The following is a 23694-nucleotide window of genomic DNA, read 5'->3' as shown; positions in this document are numbered from 1 at the left end:
TTCCTTGTTTCAGTTCAAGTTTTGTGTATACTTTCTGCCTTGCACCTGATTATTCCAACATCTGATGGTTGGCCTAGGGAATCTAATTCTGGTATTGATTGTTTTTGCTGCTTGTCTCCCGTTGTAGCTGATTTCTTCATTATTGTGTAAATTTAGATCATGAGCTCATGTTTAGCTAAACAGCTGACCTTGTAAGAGGCTTAGGTGTGAACACTCGTAAGCTTCAGCAGAATATCCTCAAAGATTTGTTTGTGTCCCTCCAATGAGTTACCCGCGCGGACCCCGTTTTCTACAAGTGTTGGTCCACTACTCCCTCTAGAGGCTGGGACTCAGACAGGACTGCTTCGCTGCCCCCAATCTGGGATAGTGGCTTTGGGCGGCCTGTGGCCTGGGCAGGAGGCTCCCCACGTGTGTCCCACGACACATCTGCCTGCGAACTATGGTCACCTGGCAGGAAGCTATGATGCCCAGACCTATGGTTAGCTTTGCATCGAGGTGTACTGCGCGGACCGGTTCCACACACACTTCAAGTAAGAGGGCGGCCTGAGTGGAAAGGTGAGAGTTAGGGCTGCTGTGCAGACAAAGAAGGCACACTTTGGCCTGGGCCTAAATGCTTGTGACACACGACTGGGCCTGCCGGGGTCTGAGGGCCCTGCCGTTGGCCCCCTTCTCCCCTGCCCTTTGTTCAGTCACAGCAGAGATGGCCCCACCCACTCCCTCAGTGAAGGCAGTGTTCCAACCTCCCTCAGCCCCGCCCCCTCTCCGCAGGTTACCATGGACTACAGATGCTGCATTCTGAGGCCAGGGCATTCCGACAATGCCAAGGGCAGACATGATGACCTTAAATGATTTCCTCTTGTGTCAATTTTGGTAAACTTTAGGAGCTAGGAAATGGTCCACTTTACACAAAAGTTCAAATTTACTGGCATTTCATATATTCTCTGCTATAACATTGTCCTGATTCTTTCTGTATATTCTTTACTTATGTTTTGGTTTTCCTTAATCAAAGTGTGTCTTTTAAATCTTGTCAAAGAATATTCTTTGGACTTACTACCTAAACTGAATTTTATACGTTTTCTGTGGTATTAAGTTCTGCTCATATCTTTATTTATCTTTTTTCTATGTTCTCAGAGTTTATTGTTTTGATCTTCTGATATCAATTAAAACACTTGGTTATTCATTTTAATAAATCTTTTTACTTATAAAGATTTGAATTTTTAAGGATTCCAGCTTACTTGTTAGTTTCTACGGGTCAGGTCCTCTACATTGTGGCTGGCCAAAGGCTTAGTTCACAATATAGCAAAGTATATATTGACCTATTTTCCCCTCGACTTTCTGTGATTCCCTACATCTCACCTTTCTTTGCAGACAAGCCATTTGAAATAAACTTAACTTATTTCACAGCCAATAAGTCTTTGAAATAATGTGTAGTTTTCAGAGAAATCTTCTTATATATTTAGGCAGAAAATCTGACCTGCCATAGTTTTCAAAACAGCATAATTTCACTCTTCTCAATGATGAATCTGTTGTATTACACAACCTTTGAGTATTTAGCTTTATCAATGACATGTACTTTAAAAATGTTTTAGAGATCCTAGCAGTCTTTGAAAACATCCTTGTTCCTTGTTTCAGTTCCCGTTTCATGTATATTTTCTGCCTTGCACATGATTATTCCAACGTCTGATCGATGGCCTAGGGAATCTAATTCTGGTATTGATTGTTTTTGCTGATTGTCTCCCCCTGTAGCTGATTTCTTCATTATTGTGTAAATATAGATCATGAGCTCATGTTTAGCTAAACATCTGACTTTGTAAGAGGCTTAGGTGTGAACACTCGTAAGTTTCATCAGAAAGTCCGCAAAGATTTATTTGTGTCCCTCCAATGAGTTGCCCGCGAGGACCCCGTTTCCTACAAGTGTTGGTCCACTATTCCCTCTAGAGGCACGGCCTCAGACAGGGCGGCTTTGTGCCCCAGGATCTGTGGCAGTGGCTGTGGGCGGCCTGTGGCCCGGGCAGGAGCCTCTCTGCGTGTGTCCCAGGGACCCATCTGCCTGCGAACTTCGGTCACCTGGCAGGAAGCTACGATGCCCAGACCTATGGTTAGCTGTGCAGCGAGGTGTACTGCACGGACAGGTTCCACACACACTTCAAGTAAGAGGGCGGCCTGAGTGGATAGGTGAGAGTTTGGGCAGCTGTGCAGACAAAGAAGGTGCCCTTTGTCCTGGGCCTAAATTCTTGTGAAACCCCACTGGGCCTGCCGGGCTCTGAGGGCCCTGCCATGGGCCCCCTGCTCCCCTACCCTTTGTATGGTCACAGCAGAGATGGCCACACCCACTCCATCTGAGAGGGCAGTGTTCCAACCTCCCTCAACCACGCCCCCACTCCGCAGGTTAACATGGACTACAGATGCTGCATTCTGAGTCCAGGGCATTCCGAGAATGCCAAGGGCAGACATGATGACCTTAAATGATTTCCTCTTGTGTCAGTTTTGGTAAATTTTAGGAGCTAGGAACTGGTCCACTTTACAGAAACGTTCAAATTTACAGGCATTTCATATACGCTCTGCTATAACATTCTCCTGATTCTTTCTGTATATTCTTTACTTATGTTTTGGTTTTCCTTAATCAAAGTGTGTCTTTTAAATCTTGTCAAAGAATATTCTTTGGACTTACTACCTCAACTGAATTTTATACGTTTTCTGTGGTATTAAGTTCTGCTCATATCTTTATTTATCTTTTTTCTATGTTCTCACGGTTTATTGTTTTGATCTTCTGATGTCAATTAAAACACTTGGTTATTCATTTTAATAAATCTTTTTACTTATAAAGATTTGAATTTTTAAAGATTCCAGCTTCCTTGTAAGTTTCTACGAGTCAGGTCCTCTATTTTGTGGCTGGTCAAAGGCTTATTTCACAATATAGCAAAGTATATATTGACCTATTTTCCCCTCGACTTTCTGTGATTTCCTACATCTCACCTTTCTTTGCAGACAAGCCATTTGAAATAACCTTACCTTATTTCACAGCCAATAGGTCTTTGAAATAATGTGTAGTTTTCAGAGAAATCTTCTTATATATTTAGGCAGAAAATCTGACCTGCCATAGTTTTCAAAACAGCATAATTTCACTCTTCTCAATGATGAATCTGTTGTATTACACAACCTTTGAGTATTTAGCTTTATCAATGACATGTACTTTAAAAATGTTTTAGAGATCCTAGCAGTCTTTGAAAACATCCTTGTACCTTGTTTCAGTTCCTGTTTTATGTATATTTTCTGCCTTGCACCTGATTATTCCAACGTCTGATCGATGGCCTAGGGAATCTAATTCTGGTATTGATTGTTTTTGCTGAGTGTCTCCCCCTGTAGCTGATTTCTTCATTACTGTGTAAATTTAGATCATGAGCTCATGTTTAGCTAAACATCTGACTTTGTAAAGTCTTAGGTGTGAACACTCGTAAGTTTCATCAGAAAGTCCGCAAAGATTTATTTGTGTCCCTCCAATGAGTTGCCCGCGAGGATCCCGTTTCCTACAAATGTTGGTCCACTACTCCCTCTAGAGGCACGGCCTCAGACAGGGCTGCTTTGTTCCTCACGATCTGTGGCATTGGCAGTGGGCGGCCTGTGGCCCGGGCAGGAGCCTCTCTGCGTGTGTCCCAGGGACCCATCAGCCTGCGAACTTCGGTCACCTGGCAGGAAGCTACGATGCCCAGACCTATGGTTAGCTGTGAAGCGAGGTGTACTGCGCGGACAGGTTCCACACACACTTCAAGTAAGAGGGCGGCCTGAGTGGAAAGGTGAGAGTTTGGGCAGCTGTGCAGACAAAGAAGGCGCCCTTTGTCCTGGGCCTAAATGCTTGTGACACCCTACTGGGCCTGCCGGGATCTGAGGGCCCTGCCCTGGGCCCCCTGCTCCCCTGCCCTTTGTTCAGTCACAGCAGAGATGGCCACACCCACTCCCTCTGTGAGGGCAGTGTTCCAACCTCCCTCAGCCCCGCCCCTTCTCCGCAGGTTACCATGGACTACGGATGCTGCATTCTGAATCCAGGGCATTCCGAGAATGCCAAGGGCAGACATGATGACCTTAAATGATTTCCTCTTGTGTCAGTTTTGGTAAACTTTAGGAGCTAGGAACTGGTCCACTTTAAACAAATGTTCAAATTTACTGGCATTTCATATATTCTCTGCTATAACATTCTCCTGATTCTTTCTGTATATTCTTTACTTATGTTTTGGTTTTCCTTAATCAAAGTGTGTCTTTTAATCTTGTCAAAGAATATTCTTTGGACTTACTACATCCCCTGAATTTTATACGTTTTCTATTGTATTAAGTTCTGCTCATATCTTTAATTATCTTTTTTCTGTGTTTTCAGGGTTTATTGTTTTAATATTCTGATGTCAATTAAAACACTTGGTTATTCATTTTAATAAATCTTTTTACTTATAAAGATTTGAACTTTTCAAGATTCCAGCTTACTTGTAAGTTTCTAAGGGTCAGGTCCTCTACATTGTGGCGGGCCTAAGTCTTAGTTCTCCATATAGCAATGTATATATTGGCCTATTTTCCCCTCGACTTTCTGTGATTCCCTATATCTCACCTTTCTTTGCAGACAAGCCATTTGAAATACCCTTAACTTATTTCACAGCCAATAAGTCTTTGAAATAATGTGTATTTTTTAGAGAAATCTTCTTATATAATTAGGCAGAAAATCTGACCTGCCATAGTTTTCAAAACAGCATAATTTCACTCTTCTCAATGATGAATCTGTTGTATTACACAACCATTGAGTATTTAGCTTTATCAATGACATGTACTTTAAAAATGTTTTAGAGATCCTACCAGTCTTTGAAAACATCCTTGTTCCTTGTTTCAGTTCAAGTTTTGTGTATACTTTCTGCCTTGCACCTGATTATTCCAACATCTGATGGTTGGCCTAGGGAATCTAATTCTGGTATTGATTGTTTTTGCTGCTTGTCTCCCGTTGTAGCTGATTTCTTCATTATTGTGTAAATTTAGATCATGAGCTCATGTTTAGCTAAACAGCTGACCTTGTAAGAGGCTTAGGTGTGAACACTCGTAAGCTTCAGCAGAATATCCTCAAAGATTTGTTTGTGTCCCTCCAATGAGTTACCCGCGCGGACCCCGTTTTCTACAAGTGTTGGTCCACTACTCCCTCTAGAGGCTGGGACTCAGACAGGACTGCTTCGCTGCCCCCAATCTGGGATAGTGGCTTTGGGCGGCCTGTGGCCTGGGCAGGAGGCTCCCCACGTGTGTCCCACGACACATCTGCCTGCGAACTATGGTCACCTGGCAGGAAGCTATGATGCCCAGACCTATGGTTAGCTTTGCATCGAGGTGTACTGCGCGGACCGGTTCCACACACACTTCAAGTAAGAGGGCGGCCTGAGTGGAAAGGTGAGAGTTAGGGCTGCTGTGCAGACAAAGAAGGCACACTTTGGCCTGGGCCTAAATGCTTGTGACACACGACTGGGCCTGCCGTGGTCTGAGGGCCCTGCCGTTGGCCCCCTTCTCCCCTGCCCTTTGTTCAGTCACAGCAGAGATGGCCCCACCCACTCCCTCAGTGAAGGCAGTGTTCCAACCTCCCTCAGCCCCGCCCCCTCTCCGCAGGTTACCATGGACTACAGATGCTGCATTCTGAGGCCAGGGCATTCCGACAATGCCAAGGGCAGACATGATGACCTTAAATGATTTCCTCTTGTGTCAATTTTGGTAAACTTTAGGAGCTAGGAAATGGTCCACTTTACACAAAAGTTCAAATTTACTGGCATTTCATATATTCTCTGCTATAACATTGTCCTGATTCTTTCTGTATATTCTTTACTTATGTTTTGGTTTTCCTTAATCAAAGTGTGTCTTTTAAATCTTGTCAAAGAATATTCTTTGGACTTACTACCTAAACTGAATTTTATACGTTTTCTGTGGTATTAAGTTCTGCTCATATCTTTATTTATCTTTTTTCTATGTTCTCAGAGTTTATTGTTTTGATCTTCTGATATCAATTAAAACACTTGGTTATTCATTTTAATAAATCTTTTTACTTATAAAGATTTGAATTTTTAAGGATTCCAGCTTACTTGTTAGTTTCTACGGGTCAGGTCCTCTACATTGTGGCTGGCCAAAGGCTTAGTTCACAATATAGCAAAGTATATATTGACCTATTTTCCCCTCGACTTTCTGTGATTCCCTACATCTCACCTTTCTTTGCAGACAAGCCATTTGAAATAAACTTAACTTATTTCACAGCCAATAAGTCTTTGAAATAATGTGTAGTTTTCAGAGAAATCTTCTTATATATTTAGGCAGAAAATCTGACCTGCCATAGTTTTCAAAACAGCATAATTTCACTCTTCTCAATGATGAATCTGTTGTATTACACAACCTTTGAGTATTTAGCTTTATCAATGACATGTACTTTAAAAATGTTTTAGAGATCCTAGCAGTCTTTGAAAACATCCTTGTTCCTTGTTTCAGTTCCCGTTTCATGTATATTTTCTGCCTTGCACATGATTATTCCAACGTCTGATCGATGGCCTAGGGAATCTAATTCTGGTATTGATTGTTTTTGCTGATTGTCTCCCCCTGTAGCTGATTTCTTCATTATTGTGTAAATTTAGATCATGAGCTCATGTTTAGCTAAACATCTGACTTTGTAAGAGGCTTAGGTGTGAACACTCGTAAGTTTCATCAGAAAGTCCGCAAAGATTTATTTGTGTCCCTCCAATGAGTTGCCCGCGAGGACCCCGTTTCCTACAAGTGTTGGTCCACTATTCCCTCTAGAGGCACGGCCTCAGACAGGGCGGCTTTGTGCCCCACGATCTGTGGCAGTGGCTGTGGGCGGCCTGTGGCCCGGGCAGGAGCCTCTCTGCGTGTGTCCCAGGGACCAATCTGCCTGCGAACTTCGGTCACCTGGCAGGAAGCTACGATGCCCAGACCTATGGTTAGCTGTGCAGCGAGGTGTACTGCACGGACAGGTTCCACACACACTTCAAGTAAGAGGGCGGCCTGAGTGGATAGGTGAGAGTTTGGGCAGCTGTGCAGACAAAGAAGGTGCCCTTTGTCCTGGGCCTAAATTCTTGTGAAACCCCACTGGGCCTGCCGGGCTCTGAGGGCCCTGCCATGGGCCCCCTGCTCCCCTACCCTTTGTATGGTCACAGCAGAGATGGCCACACCCACTCCATCTGAGAGGGCAGTGTTCCAACCTCCCTCAACCACGCCCCCACTCCGCAGGTTAACATGGACTACAGATGCTGCATTCTGAGTCCAGGGCATTCCGAGAATGCCAAGGGCAGACATGATGACCTTAAATGATTTCCTCTTGTGTCAGTTTTGGTAAATTTTAGGAGCTAGGAACTGGTCCACTTTACAGAAACGTTCAAATTTACAGGCATTTCATATACGCTCTGCTATAACATTCTCCTGATTCTTTCTGTATATTCTTTACTTATGTTTTGGTTTTCCTTAATCAAAGTGTGTCTTTTAATCTTGTCAAAGAATATTCTTTGGACTTACTACATCACCTGAATTTTATACGTTTTCTGTGGTATTAAGTTCTGCTCATATCTTTATTTATCTTTTTTCTATGTTCTCACGGTTTATTGTTTTGATCTTCTGATGTCAATTAAAACACTTGGTTATTCATTTTAATAAATCTTTTTACTTATAAAGATTTGAATTTTTAAAGATTCCAGCTTCCTTGTAAGTTTCTACGAGTCAGGTCCTCTATTTTGTGGCTGGTCAAAGGCTTATTTCACAATATAGCAAAGTATATATTGACCTATTTTCCCCTCGACTTTCTGTGATTTCCTACATCTCACCTTTCTTTGCAGACAAGCCATTTGAAATAACCTTACCTTATTTCACAGCCAATAGGTCTTTGAAATAATGTGTAGTTTTCAGAGAAATCTTCTTATATATTTAGGCAGAAAATCTGACCTGCCATAGTTTTCAAAACAGCATAATTTCACTCTTCTCAATGATGAATCTGTTGTATTACACAACCTTTGAGTATTTAGCTTTATCAATGACATGTACTTTAAAAATGTTTTAGAGATCCTAGCAGTCTTTGAAAACATCCTTGTACCTTGTTTCAGTTCCTGTTTTATGTATATTTTCTGCCTTGCACCTGATTATTCCAACGTCTGATCGATGGCCTAGGGAATCTAATTCTGGTATTGATTGTTTTTGCTGAGTGTCTCCCCCTGTAGCTGATTTCTTCATTACTGTGTAAATTTAGATCATGAGCTCATGTTTAGCTAAACATCTGACTTTGTAAAGTCTTAGGTGTGAACACTCGTAAGTTTCATCAGAAAGTCCGCAAAGATTTATTTGTGTCCCTCCAATGAGTTGCCCGCGAGGATCCCGTTTCCTACAAATGTTGGTCCACTACTCCCTCTAGAGGCACGGCCTCAGACAGGGCTGCTTTGTTCCTCACGATCTGTGGCATTGGCAGTGGGCGGCCTGTGGCCCGGGCAGGAGCCTCTCTGCGTGTGTCCCAGGGACCCATCAGCCTGCGAACTTCGGTCACCTGGCAGGAAGCTACGATGCCCAGACCTATGGTTAGCTGTGAAGCGAGGTGTACTGCGCGGACAGGTTCCACACACACTTCAAGTAAGAGGGCGGCCTGAGTGGAAAGGTGAGAGTTTGGGCAGCTGTGCAGACAAAGAAGGCGCCCTTTGTCCTGGGCCTAAATGCTTGTGACACCCTACTGGGCCTGCCGGGATCTGAGGGCCCTGCCCTGGGCCCCCTGCTCCCCTGCCCTTTGTTCAGTCACAGCAGAGATGGCCACACCCACTCCCTCTGTGAGGGCAGTGTTCCAACCTCCCTCAGCCCCGCCCCTTCTCCGCAGGTTACCATGGACTACGGATGCTGCATTCTGAATCCAGGGCATTCCGAGAATGCCAAGGGCAGACATGATGACCTTAAATGATTTCCTCTTGTGTCAGTTTTGGTAAACTTTAGGAGCTAGGAACTGGTCCACTTTAAACAAATGTTCAAATTTACTGGCATTTCATATATTCTCTGCTATAACATTCTCCTGATTCTTTCTGTATATTCTTTACTTATGTTTTGGTTTTCCTTAATCAAAGTGTGTCTTTTAATCTTGTCAAAGAATATTCTTTGGACTTACTACATCCCCTGAATTTTATACGTTTTCTATTGTATTAAGTTCTGCTCATATCTTTAATTATCTTTTTTCTGTGTTTTCAGGGTTTATTGTTTTAATATTCTGATGTCAATTAAAACACTTGGTTATTCATTTTAATAAATCTTTTTACTTATAAAGATTTGAACTTTTCAAGATTCCAGCTTACTTGTAAGTTTCTAAGGGTCAGGTCCTCTACATTGTGGCGGGCCTAAGTCTTAGTTCTCCATATAGCAATGTATATATTGGCCTATTTTCCCCTCAACTTTCTGTGATTCCCTATATCTCACCTTTCTTTGCAGACAAGCCATTTGAAATACCCTTAACTTATTTCACAGCCAATAAGTCTTTGAAATAATGTGTATTTTTTAGAGAAATCTTCTTATATAATTAGGCAGAAAATCTGACCTGCCATAGTTTTCAAAACAGCATAATTTCACTCTTCTCAATGATGAATCTGTTGTATTACACAACCATTGAGTATTTAGCTTTATCAATGACATGTACTTTAAAAATGTTTTAGAGATCCTACCAGTCTTTGAAAACATCCTTGTTCCTTGTTTCAGTTCAAGTTTTGTGTATACTTTCTGCCTTGCACCTGATTATTCCAACATCTGATGGTTGGCCTAGGGAATCTAATTCTGGTATTGATTGTTTTTGCTGCTTGTCTCCCGTTGTAGCTGATTTCTTCATTATTGTGTAAATTTAGATCATGAGCTCATGTTTAGCTAAACAGCTGACCTTGTAAGAGGCTTAGGTGTGAACACTCGTAAGCTTCAGCAGAATATCCTCAAAGATTTGTTTGTGTCCCTCCAATGAGTTACCCGCGCGGACCCCGTTTTCTACAAGTGTTGGTCCACTACTCCCTCTAGAGGCTGGGACTCAGACAGGACTGCTTCGCTGCCCCCAATCTGGGATAGTGGCTTTGGGCGGCCTGTGGCCTGGGCAGGAGGCTCCCCACGTGTGTCCCACGACACATCTGCCTGCGAACTATGGTCACCTGGCAGGAAGCTATGATGCCCAGACCTATGGTTAGCTTTGCATCGAGGTGTACTGCGCGGACCGGTTCCACACACACTTCAAGTAAGAGGGCGGCCTGAGTGGAAAGGTGAGAGTTAGGGCTGCTGTGCAGACAAAGAAGGCACACTTTGGCCTGGGCCTAAATGCTTGTGACACACGACTGGGCCTGCCGTGGTCTGAGGGCCCTGCCGTTGGCCCCCTTCTCCCCTGCCCTTTGTTCAGTCACAGCAGAGATGGCCCCACCCACTCCCTCAGTGAAGGCAGTGTTCCAACCTCCCTCAGCCCCGCCCCCTCTCCGCAGGTTACCATGGACTACAGATGCTGCATTCTGAGGCCAGGGCATTCCGACAATGCCAAGGGCAGACATGATGACCTTAAATGATTTCCTCTTGTGTCAATTTTGGTAAACTTTAGGAGCTAGGAAATGGTCCACTTTACACAAAAGTTCAAATTTACTGGCATTTCATATATTCTCTGCTATAACATTGTCCTGATTCTTTCTGTATATTCTTTACTTATGTTTTGGTTTTCCTTAATCAAAGTGTGTCTTTTAAATCTTGTCAAAGAATATTCTTTGGACTTACTACCTAAACTGAATTTTATACGTTTTCTGTGGTATTAAGTTCTGCTCATATCTTTATTTATCTTTTTTCTATGTTCTCAGAGTTTATTGTTTTGATCTTCTGATATCAATTAAAACACTTGGTTATTCATTTTAATAAATCTTTTTACTTATAAAGATTTGAATTTTTAAGGATTCCAGCTTACTTGTTAGTTTCTACGGGTCAGGTCCTCTACATTGTGGCTGGCCAAAGGCTTAGTTCACAATATAGCAAAGTATATATTGACCTATTTTCCCCTCGACTTTCTGTGATTCCCTACATCTCACCTTTCTTTGCAGACAAGCCATTTGAAATAAACTTAACTTATTTCACAGCCAATAAGTCTTTGAAATAATGTGTAGTTTTCAGAGAAATCTTCTTATATATTTAGGCAGAAAATCTGACCTGCCATAGTTTTCAAAACAGCATAATTTCACTCTTCTCAATGATGAATCTGTTGTATTACACAACCTTTGAGTATTTAGCTTTATCAATGACATGTACTTTAAAAATGTTTTAGAGATCCTAGCAGTCTTTGAAAACATCCTTGTTCCTTGTTTCAGTTCCCGTTTCATGTATATTTTCTGCCTTGCACATGATTATTCCAACGTCTGATCGATGGCCTAGGGAATCTAATTCTGGTATTGATTGTTTTTGCTGATTGTCTCCCCCTGTAGCTGATTTCTTCATTATTGTGTAAATTTAGATCATGAGCTCATGTTTAGCTAAACATCTGACTTTGTAAGAGGCTTAGGTGTGAACACTCGTAAGTTTCATCAGAAAGTCCGCAAAGATTTATTTGTGTCCCTCCAATGAGTTGCCCGCGAGGACCCCGTTTCCTACAAGTGTTGGTCCACTATTCCCTCTAGAGGCACGGCCTCAGACAGGGCGGCTTTGTGCCCCACGATCTGTGGCAGTGGCTGTGGGCGGCCTGTGGCCCGGGCAGGAGCCTCTCTGCGTGTGTCCCAGGGACCAATCTGCCTGCGAACTTCGGTCACCTGGCAGGAAGCTACGATGCCCAGACCTATGGTTAGCTGTGCAGCGAGGTGTACTGCACGGACAGGTTCCACACACACTTCAAGTAAGAGGGCGGCCTGAGTGGATAGGTGAGAGTTTGGGCAGCTGTGCAGACAAAGAAGGTGCCCTTTGTCCTGGGCCTAAATTCTTGTGAAACCCCACTGGGCCTGCCGGGCTCTGAGGGCCCTGCCATGGGCCCCCTGCTCCCCTACCCTTTGTATGGTCACAGCAGAGATGGCCACACCCACTCCATCTGAGAGGGCAGTGTTCCAACCTCCCTCAACCACGCCCCCACTCCGCAGGTTAACATGGACTACAGATGCTGCATTCTGAGTCCAGGGCATTCCGAGAATGCCAAGGGCAGACATGATGACCTTAAATGATTTCCTCTTGTGTCAGTTTTGGTAAATTTTAGGAGCTAGGAACTGGTCCACTTTACAGAAACGTTCAAATTTACAGGCATTTCATATACGCTCTGCTATAACATTCTCCTGATTCTTTCTGTATATTCTTTACTTATGTTTTGGTTTTCCTTAATCAAAGTGTGTCTTTTAATCTTGTCAAAGAATATTCTTTGGACTTACTACATCACCTGAATTTTATACGTTTTCTGTGGTATTAAGTTCTGCTCATATCTTTATTTATCTTTTTTCTATGTTCTCACGGTTTATTGTTTTGATCTTCTGATGTCAATTAAAACACTTGGTTATTCATTTTAATAAATCTTTTTACTTATAAAGATTTGAATTTTTAAAGATTCCAGCTTCCTTGTAAGTTTCTACGAGTCAGGTCCTCTATTTTGTGGCTGGTCAAAGGCTTATTTCACAATATAGCAAAGTATATATTGACCTATTTTCCCCTCGACTTTCTGTGATTTCCTACATCTCACCTTTCTTTGCAGACAAGCCATTTGAAATAACCTTACCTTATTTCACAGCCAATAGGTCTTTGAAATAATGTGTAGTTTTCAGAGAAATCTTCTTATATATTTAGGCAGAAAATCTGACCTGCCATAGTTTTCAAAACAGCATAATTTCACTCTTCTCAATGATGAATCTGTTGTATTACACAACCTTTGAGTATTTAGCTTTATCAATGACATGTACTTTAAAAATGTTTTAGAGATCCTAGCAGTCTTTGAAAACATCCTTGTACCTTGTTTCAGTTCCTGTTTTATGTATATTTTCTGCCTTGCACCTGATTATTCCAACGTCTGATCGATGGCCTAGGGAATCTAATTCTGGTATTGATTGTTTTTGCTGAGTGTCTCCCCCTGTAGCTGATTTCTTCATTACTGTGTAAATTTAGATCATGAGCTCATGTTTAGCTAAACATCTGACTTTGTAAAGTCTTAGGTGTGAACACTCGTAAGTTTCATCAGAAAGTCCGCAAAGATTTATTTGTGTCCCTCCAATGAGTTGCCCGCGAGGATCCCGTTTCCTACAAATGTTGGTCCACTACTCCCTCTAGAGGCACGGCCTCAGACAGGGCTGCTTTGTTCCTCACGATCTGTGGCATTGGCAGTGGGCGGCCTGTGGCCCGGGCAGGAGCCTCTCTGCGTGTGTCCCAGGGACCCATCAGCCTGCGAACTTCGGTCACCTGGCAGGAAGCTACGATGCCCAGACCTATGGTTAGCTGTGAAGCGAGGTGTACTGCGCGGACAGGTTCCACACACACTTCAAGTAAGAGGGCGGCCTGAGTGGAAAGGTGAGAGTTTGGGCAGCTGTGCAGACAAAGAAGGCGCCCTTTGTCCTGGGCCTAAATGCTTGTGACACCCTACTGGGCCTGCCGGGATCTGAGGGCCCTGCCCTGGGCCCCCTGCTCCCCTGCCCTTTGTTCAGTCACAGCAGAGATGGCCACACCCACTCCCTCTGTGAGGGCAGTGTTCCAACCTCCCTCAGCCCCGCCCCTTCTCCGCAGGTTACCATGGACTACGGATGCTGCATTCTGAATCCAGGGCATTCCGAGAATGCCAAGGGCAGACATGATGACCTTAAATGATTTCCTCTTGTGTCAGTTTTGGTAAACTTTAGGAGCTAGGAACTGGTCCACTTTAAACAAATGTTCAAATTTACTGGCATTTCATATATTCTCTGCTATAACATTCTCCTGATTCTTTCTGTATATTCTTTACTTATGTTTTGGTTTTCCTTAATCAAAGTGTGTCTTTTAATCTTGTCAAAGAATATTCTTTGGACTTACTACATCCCCTGAATTTTATACGTTTTCTATTGTATTAAGTTCTGCTCATATCTTTAATTATCTTTTTTCTGTGTTTTCAGGGTTTATTGTTTTAATATTCTGATGTCAATTAAAACACTTGGTTATTCATTTTAATAAATCTTTTTACTTATAAAGATTTGAACTTTTCAAGATTCCAGCTTACTTGTAAGTTTCTAAGGGTCAGGTCCTCTACATTGTGGCGGGCCTAAGTCTTAGTTCTCCATATAGCAATGTATATATTGGCCTATTTTCCCCTCAACTTTCTGTGATTCCCTATATCTCACCTTTCTTTGCAGACAAGCCATTTGAAATACCCTTAACTTATTTCACAGCCAATAAGTCTTTGAAATAATGTGTATTTTTTAGAGAAATCTTCTTATATAATTAGGCAGAAAATCTGACCTGCCATAGTTTTCAAAACAGCATAATTTCACTCTTCTCAATGATGAATCTGTTGTATTACACAACCATTGAGTATTTAGCTTTATCAATGACATGTACTTTAAAAATGTTTTAGAGATCCTACCAGTCTTTGAAAACATCCTTGTTCCTTGTTTCAGTTCAAGTTTTGTGTATACTTTCTGCCTTGCACCTGATTATTCCAACATCTGATGGTTGGCCTAGGGAATCTAATTCTGGTATTGATTGTTTTTGCTGCTTGTCTCCCGTTGTAGCTGATTTCTTCATTATTGTGTAAATTTAGATCATGAGCTCATGTTTAGCTAAACAGCTGACCTTGTAAGAGGCTTAGGTGTGAACACTCGTAAGCTTCAGCAGAATATCCTCAAAGATTTGTTTGTGTCCCTCCAATGAGTTACCCGCGCGGACCCCGTTTTCTACAAGTGTTGGTCCACTACTCCCTCTAGAGGCTGGGACTCAGACAGGACTGCTTCGCTGCCCCCAATCTGGGATAGTGGCTTTGGGCGGCCTGTGGCCTGGGCAGGAGGCTCCCCACGTGTGTCCCACGACACATCTGCCTGCGAACTATGGTCACCTGGCAGGAAGCTATGATGCCCAGACCTATGGTTAGCTTTGCATCGAGGTGTACTGCGCGGACCGGTTCCACACACACTTCAAGTAAGAGGGCGGCCTGAGTGGAAAGGTGAGAGTTAGGGCTGCTGTGCAGACAAAGAAGGCACACTTTGGCCTGGGCCTAAATGCTTGTGACACACGACTGGGCCTGCCGTGGTCTGAGGGCCCTGCCGTTGGCCCCCTTCTCCCCTGCCCTTTGTTCAGTCACAGCAGAGATGGCCCCACCCACTCCCTCAGTGAAGGCAGTGTTCCAACCTCCCTCAGCCCCGCCCCCTCTCCGCAGGTTACCATGGACTACAGATGCTGCATTCTGAGGCCAGGGCATTCCGACAATGCCAAGGGCAGACATGATGACCTTAAATGATTTCCTCTTGTGTCAATTTTGGTAAACTTTAGGAGCTAGGAAATGGTCCACTTTACACAAAAGTTCAAATTTACTGGCATTTCATATATTCTCTGCTATAACATTGTCCTGATTCTTTCTGTATATTCTTTACTTATGTTTTGGTTTTCCTTAATCAAAGTGTGTCTTTTAAATCTTGTCAAAGAATATTCTTTGGACTTACTACCTAAACTGAATTTTATACGTTTTCTGTGGTATTAAGTTCTGCTCATATCTTTATTTATCTTTTTTCTATGTTCTCAGAGTTTATTGTTTTGATCTTCTGATATCAATTAAAACACTTGGTTATTCATTTTAATAAATCTTTTTACTTATAAAGATTTGAATTTTTAAGGATTCCAGCTTACTTGTTAGTTTCTACGGGTCAGGTCCTCTACATTGTGGCTGGCCAAAGGCTTAGTTCACAATATAGCAAAGTATATATTGACCTATTTTCCCCTCGACTTTCTGTGATTCCCTACATCTCACCTTTCTTTGCAGACAAGCCATTTGAAATAAACTTAACTTATTTCACAGCCAATAAGTCTTTGAAATAATGTGTAGTTTTCAGAGAAATCTTCTTATATATTTAGGCAGAAAATCTGACCTGCCATAGTTTTCAAAACAGCATAATTTCACTCTTCTCAATGATGAATCTGTTGTATTACACAACCTTTGAGTATTTAGCTTTATCAATGACATGTACTTTAAAAATGTTTTAGAGATCCTAGCAGTCTTTGAAAACATCCTTGTTCCTTGTTTCAGTTCCCGTTTCATGTATATTTTCTGCCTTGCACATGATTATTCCAACGTCTGATCGATGGCCTAGGGAATCTAATTCTGGTATTGATTGTTTTTGCTGATTGTCTCCCCCTGTAGCTGATTTCTTCATTATTGTGTAAATTTAGATCATGAGCTCATGTTTAGCTAAACATCTGACTTTGTAAGAGGCTTAGGTGTGAACACTCGTAAGTTTCATCAGAAAGTCCGCAAAGATTTATTTGTGTCCCTCCAATGAGTTGCCCGCGAGGACCCCGTTTCCTACAAGTGTTGGTCCACTATTCCCTCTAGAGGCACGGCCTCAGACAGGGCGGCTTTGTGCCCCACGATCTGTGGCAGTGGCTGTGGGCGGCCTGTGGCCCGGGCAGGAGCCTCTCTGCGTGTGTCCCAGGGACCAATCTGCCTGCGAACTTCGGTCACCTGGCAGGAAGCTACGATGCCCAGACCTATGGTTAGCTGTGCAGCGAGGTGTACTGCACGGACAGGTTCCACACACACTTCAAGTAAGAGGGCGGCCTGAGTGGATAGGTGAGAGTTTGGGCAGCTGTGCAGACAAAGAAGGTGCCCTTTGTCCTGGGCCTAAATTCTTGTGAAACCCCACTGGGCCTGCCGGGCTCTGAGGGCCCTGCCATGGGCCCCCTGCTCCCCTACCCTTTGTATGGTCACAGCAGAGATGGCCACACCCACTCCATCTGAGAGGGCAGTGTTCCAACCTCCCTCAACCACGCCCCCACTCCGCAGGTTAACATGGACTACAGATGCTGCATTCTGAGTCCAGGGCATTCCGAGAATGCCAAGGGCAGACATGATGACCTTAAATGATTTCCTCTTGTGTCAGTTTTGGTAAATTTTAGGAGCTAGGAACTGGTCCACTTTACAGAAACGTTCAAATTTACAGGCATTTCATATACGCTCTGCTATAACATTCTCCTGATTCTTTCTGTATATTCTTTACTTATGTTTTGGTTTTCCTTAATCAAAGTGTGTCTTTTAATCTTGTCAAAGAATATTCTTTGGACTTACTACATCACCTGAATTTTATACGTTTTCTGTGGTATTAAGTTCTGCTCATATCTTTATTTATCTTTTTTCTATGTTCTCACGGTTTATTGTTTTGATCTTCTGATGTCAATTAAAACACTTGGTTATTCATTTTAATAAATCTTTTTACTTATAAAGATTTGAATTTTTAAAGATTCCAGCTTCCTTGTAAGTTTCTACGAGTCAGGTCCTCTATTTTGTGGCTGGTCAAAGGCTTATTTCACAATATAGCAAAGTATATATTGACCTATTTTCCCCTCGACTTTCTGTGATTTCCTACATCTCACCTTTCTTTGCAGACAAGCCATTTGAAATAACCTTACCTTATTTCACAGCCAATAGGTCTTTGAAATAATGTGTAGTTTTCAGAGAAATCTTCTTATATATTTAGGCAGAAAATCTGACCTGCCATAGTTTTCAAAACAGCATAATTTCACTCTTCTCAATGATGAATCTGTTGTATTACACAACCTTTGAGTATTTAGCTTTATCAATGACATGTACTTTAAAAATGTTTTAGAGATCCTAGCAGTCTTTGAAAACATCCTTGTACCTTGTTTCAGTTCCTGTTTTATGTATATTTTCTGCCTTGCACCTGATTATTCCAACGTCTGATCGATGGCCTAGGGAATCTAATTCTGGTATTGATTGTTTTTGCTGAGTGTCTCCCCCTGTAGCTGATTTCTTCATTACTGTGTAAATTTAGATCATGAGCTCATGTTTAGCTAAACATCTGACTTTGTAAAGTCTTAGGTGTGAACACTCGTAAGTTTCATCAGAAAGTCCGCAAAGATTTATTTGTGTCCCTCCAATGAGTTGCCCGCGAGGATCCCGTTTCCTACAAATGTTGGTCCACTACTCCCTCTAGAGGCACGGCCTCAGACAGGGCTGCTTTGTTCCTCACGATCTGTGGCATTGGCAGTGGGCGGCCTGTGGCCCGGGCAGGAGCCTCTCTGCGTGTGTCCCAGGGACCCATCAGCCTGCGAACTTCGGTCACCTGGCAGGAAGCTACGATGCCCAGACCTATGGTTAGCTGTGAAGCGAGGTGTACTGCGCGGACAGGTTCCACACACACTTCAAGTAAGAGGGCGGCCTGAGTGGAAAGGTGAGAGTTTGGGCAGCTGTGCAGACAAAGAAGGCGCCCTTTGTCCTGGGCCTAAATGCTTGTGACACCCTACTGGGCCTGCCGGGATCTGAGGGCCCTGCCCTGGGCCCCCTGCTCCCCTGCCCTTTGTTCAGTCACAGCAGAGATGGCCACACCCACTCCCTCTGTGAGGGCAGTGTTCCAACCTCCCTCAGCCCCGCCCCTTCTCCGCAGGTTACCATGGACTACGGATGCTGCATTCTGAATCCAGGGCATTCCGAGAATGCCAAGGGCAGACATGATGACCTTAAATGATTTCCTCTTGTGTCAGTTTTGGTAAACTTTAGGAGCTAGGAACTGGTCCACTTTAAACAAATGTTCAAATTTACTGGCATTTCATATATTCTCTGCTATAACATTCTCCTGATTCTTTCTGTATATTCTTTACTTATGTTTTGGTTTTCCTTAATCAAAGTGTGTCTTTTAATCTTGTCAAAGAATATTCTTTGGACTTACTACATCCCCTGAATTTTATACGTTTTCTATTGTATTAAGTTCTGCTCATATCTTTAATTATCTTTTTTCTGTGTTTTCAGGGTTTATTGTTTTAATATTCTGATGTCAATTAAAACACTTGGTTATTCATTTTAATAAATCTTTTTACTTATAAAGATTTGAACTTTTCAAGATTCCAGCTTACTTGTAAGTTTCTAAGGGTCAGGTCCTCTACATTGTGGCGGGCCTAAGTCTTAGTTCTCCATATAGCAATGTATATATTGGCCTATTTTCCCCTCAACTTTCTGTGATTCCCTATATCTCACCTTTCTTTGCAGACAAGCCATTTGAAATACCCTTAACTTATTTCACAGCCAATAAGTCTTTGAAATAATGTGTATTTTTTAGAGAAATCTTCTTATATAATTAGGCAGAAAATCTGACCTGCCATAGTTTTCAAAACAGCATAATTTCACTCTTCTCAATGATGAATCTGTTGTATTACACAACCATTGAGTATTTAGCTTTATCAATGACATGTACTTTAAAAATGTTTTAGAGATCCTACCAGTCTTTGAAAACATCCTTGTTCCTTGTTTCAGTTCAAGTTTTGTGTATACTTTCTGCCTTGCACCTGATTATTCCAACATCTGATGGTTGGCCTAGGGAATCTAATTCTGGTATTGATTGTTTTTGCTGCTTGTCTCCCGTTGTAGCTGATTTCTTCATTATTGTGTAAATTTAGATCATGAGCTCATGTTTAGCTAAACAGCTGACCTTGTAAGAGGCTTAGGTGTGAACACTCGTAAGCTTCAGCAGAATATCCTCAAAGATTTGTTTGTGTCCCTCCAATGAGTTACCCGCGCGGACCCCGTTTTCTACAAGTGTTGGTCCACTACTCCCTCTAGAGGCTGGGACTCAGACAGGACTGCTTCGCTGCCCCCAATCTGGGATAGTGGCTTTGGGCGGCCTGTGGCCTGGGCAGGAGGCTCCCCACGTGTGTCCCACGACACATCTGCCTGCGAACTATGGTCACCTGGCAGGAAGCTATGATGCCCAGACCTATGGTTAGCTTTGCATCGAGGTGTACTGCGCGGACCGGTTCCACACACACTTCAAGTAAGAGGGCGGCCTGAGTGGAAAGGTGAGAGTTAGGGCTGCTGTGCAGACAAAGAAGGCACACTTTGGCCTGGGCCTAAATGCTTGTGACACACGACTGGGCCTGCCGTGGTCTGAGGGCCCTGCCGTTGGCCCCCTTCTCCCCTGCCCTTTGTTCAGTCACAGCAGAGATGGCCCCACCCACTCCCTCAGTGAAGGCAGTGTTCCAACCTCCCTCAGCCCCGCCCCCTCTCCGCAGGTTACCATGGACTACAGATGCTGCATTCTGAGGCCAGGGCATTCCGACAATGCCAAGGGCAGACATGATGACCTTAAATGATTTCCTCTTGTGTCAATTTTGGTAAACTTTAGGAGCTAGGAAATGGTCCACTTTACACAAAAGTTCAAATTTACTGGCATTTCATATATTCTCTGCTATAACATTGTCCTGATTCTTTCTGTATATTCTTTACTTATGTTTTGGTTTTCCTTAATCAAAGTGTGTCTTTTAAATCTTGTCAAAGAATATTCTTTGGACTTACTACCTAAACTGAATTTTATACGTTTTCTGTGGTATTAAGTTCTGCTCATATCTTTATTTATCTTTTTTCTATGTTCTCAGAGTTTATTGTTTTGATCTTCTGATATCAATTAAAACACTTGGTTATTCATTTTAATAAATCTTTTTACTTATAAAGATTTGAATTTTTAAGGATTCCAGCTTACTTGTTAGTTTCTACGGGTCAGGTCCTCTACATTGTGGCTGGCCAAAGGCTTAGTTCACAATATAGCAAAGTATATATTGACCTATTTTCCCCTCGACTTTCTGTGATTCCCTACATCTCACCTTTCTTTGCAGACAAGCCATTTGAAATAAACTTAACTTATTTCACAGCCAATAAGTCTTTGAAATAATGTGTAGTTTTCAGAGAAATCTTCTTATATATTTAGGCAGAAAATCTGACCTGCCATAGTTTTCAAAACAGCATAATTTCACTCTTCTCAATGATGAATCTGTTGTATTACACAACCTTTGAGTATTTAGCTTTATCAATGACATGTACTTTAAAAATGTTTTAGAGATCCTAGCAGTCTTTGAAAACATCCTTGTTCCTTGTTTCAGTTCCCGTTTCATGTATATTTTCTGCCTTGCACATGATTATTCCAACGTCTGATCGATGGCCTAGGGAATCTAATTCTGGTATTGATTGTTTTTGCTGATTGTCTCCCCCTGTAGCTGATTTCTTCATTATTGTGTAAATTTAGATCATGAGCTCATGTTTAGCTAAACATCTGACTTTGTAAGAGGCTTAGGTGTGAACACTCGTAAGTTTCATCAGAAAGTCCGCAAAGATTTATTTGTGTCCCTCCAATGAGTTGCCCGCGAGGACCCCGTTTCCTACAAGTGTTGGTCCACTATTCCCTCTAGAGGCACGGCCTCAGACAGGGCGGCTTTGTGCCCCACGATCTGTGGCAGTGGCTGTGGGCGGCCTGTGGCCCGGGCAGGAGCCTCTCTGCGTGTGTCCCAGGGACCAATCTGCCTGCGAACTTCGGTCACCTGGCAGGAAGCTACGATGCCCAGACCTATGGTTAGCTGTGCAGCGAGGTGTACTGCACGGACAGGTTCCACACACACTTCAAGTAAGAGGGCGGCCTGAGTGGATAGGTGAGAGTTTGGGCAGCTGTGCAGACAAAGAAGGTGCCCTTTGTCCTGGGCCTAAATTCTTGTGAAACCCCACTGGGCCTGCCGGGCTCTGAGGGCCCTGCCATGGGCCCCCTGCTCCCCTACCCTTTGTATGGTCACAGCAGAGATGGCCACACCCACTCCATCTGAGAGGGCAGTGTTCCAACCTCCCTCAACCACGCCCCCACTCCGCAGGTTAACATGGACTACAGATGCTGCATTCTGAGTCCAGGGCATTCCGAGAATGCCAAGGGCAGACATGATGACCTTAAATGATTTCCTCTTGTGTCAGTTTTGGTAAATTTTAGGAGCTAGGAACTGGTCCACTTTACAGAAACGTTCAAATTTACAGGCATTTCATATACGCTCTGCTATAACATTCTCCTGATTCTTTCTGTATATTCTTTACTTATGTTTTGGTTTTCCTTAATCAAAGTGTGTCTTTTAATCTTGTCAAAGAATATTCTTTGGACTTACTACATCACCTGAATTTTATACGTTTTCTGTGGTATTAAGTTCTGCTCATATCTTTATTTATCTTTTTTCTATGTTCTCACGGTTTATTGTTTTGATCTTCTGATGTCAATTAAAACACTTGGTTATTCATTTTAATAAATCTTTTTACTTATAAAGATTTGAATTTTTAAAGATTCCAGCTTCCTTGTAAGTTTCTACGAGTCAGGTCCTCTATTTTGTGGCTGGTCAAAGGCTTATTTCACAATATAGCAAAGTATATATTGACCTATTTTCCCCTCGACTTTCTGTGATTTCCTACATCTCACCTTTCTTTGCAGACAAGCCATTTGAAATAACCTTACCTTATTTCACAGCCAATAGGTCTTTGAAATAATGTGTAGTTTTCAGAGAAATCTTCTTATATATTTAGGCAGAAAATCTGACCTGCCATAGTTTTCAAAACAGCATAATTTCACTCTTCTCAATGATGAATCTGTTGTATTACACAACCTTTGAGTATTTAGCTTTATCAATGACATGTACTTTAAAAATGTTTTAGAGATCCTAGCAGTCTTTGAAAACATCCTTGTACCTTGTTTCAGTTCCTGTTTTATGTATATTTTCTGCCTTGCACCTGATTATTCCAACGTCTGATCGATGGCCTAGGGAATCTAATTCTGGTATTGATTGTTTTTGCTGAGTGTCTCCCCCTGTAGCTGATTTCTTCATTACTGTGTAAATTTAGATCATGAGCTCATGTTTAGCTAAACATCTGACTTTGTAAAGTCTTAGGTGTGAACACTCGTAAGTTTCATCAGAAAGTCCGCAAAGATTTATTTGTGTCCCTCCAATGAGTTGCCCGCGAGGATCCCGTTTCCTACAAATGTTGGTCCACTACTCCCTCTAGAGGCACGGCCTCAGACAGGGCTGCTTTGTTCCTCACGATCTGTGGCATTGGCAGTGGGCGGCCTGTGGCCCGGGCAGGAGCCTCTCTGCGTGTGTCCCAGGGACCCATCAGCCTGCGAACTTCGGTCACCTGGCAGGAAGCTACGATGCCCAGACCTATGGTTAGCTGTGAAGCGAGGTGTACTGCGCGGACAGGTTCCACACACACTTCAAGTAAGAGGGCGGCCTGAGTGGAAAGGTGAGAGTTTGGGCAGCTGTGCAGACAAAGAAGGCGCCCTTTGTCCTGGGCCTAAATGCTTGTGACACCCTACTGGGCCTGCCGGGATCTGAGGGCCCTGCCCTGGGCCCCCTGCTCCCCTGCCCTTTGTTCAGTCACAGCAGAGATGGCCACACCCACTCCCTCTGTGAGGGCAGTGTTCCAACCTCCCTCAGCCCCGCCCCTTCTCCGCAGGTTACCATGGACTACGGATGCTGCATTCTGAATCCAGGGCATTCCGAGAATGCCAAGGGCAGACATGATGACCTTAAATGATTTCCTCTTGTGTCAGTTTTGGTAAACTTTAGGAGCTAGGAACTGGTCCACTTTAAACAAATGTTCAAATTTACTGGCATTTCATATATTCTCTGCTATAACATTCTCCTGATTCTTTCTGTATATTCTTTACTTATGTTTTGGTTTTCCTTAATCAAAGTGTGTCTTTTAATCTTGTCAAA

The sequence above is a fragment of the Mesoplodon bidens genome (genome assembly GCF_964165515.1).
Source record: "Mesoplodon bidens genome assembly, chromosome: Y".
Lineage (NCBI taxonomy): Eukaryota > Metazoa > Chordata > Mammalia > Artiodactyla > Ziphiidae > Mesoplodon > Mesoplodon bidens.
Note: the sequence above shows the minus strand (reverse complement) of the source record.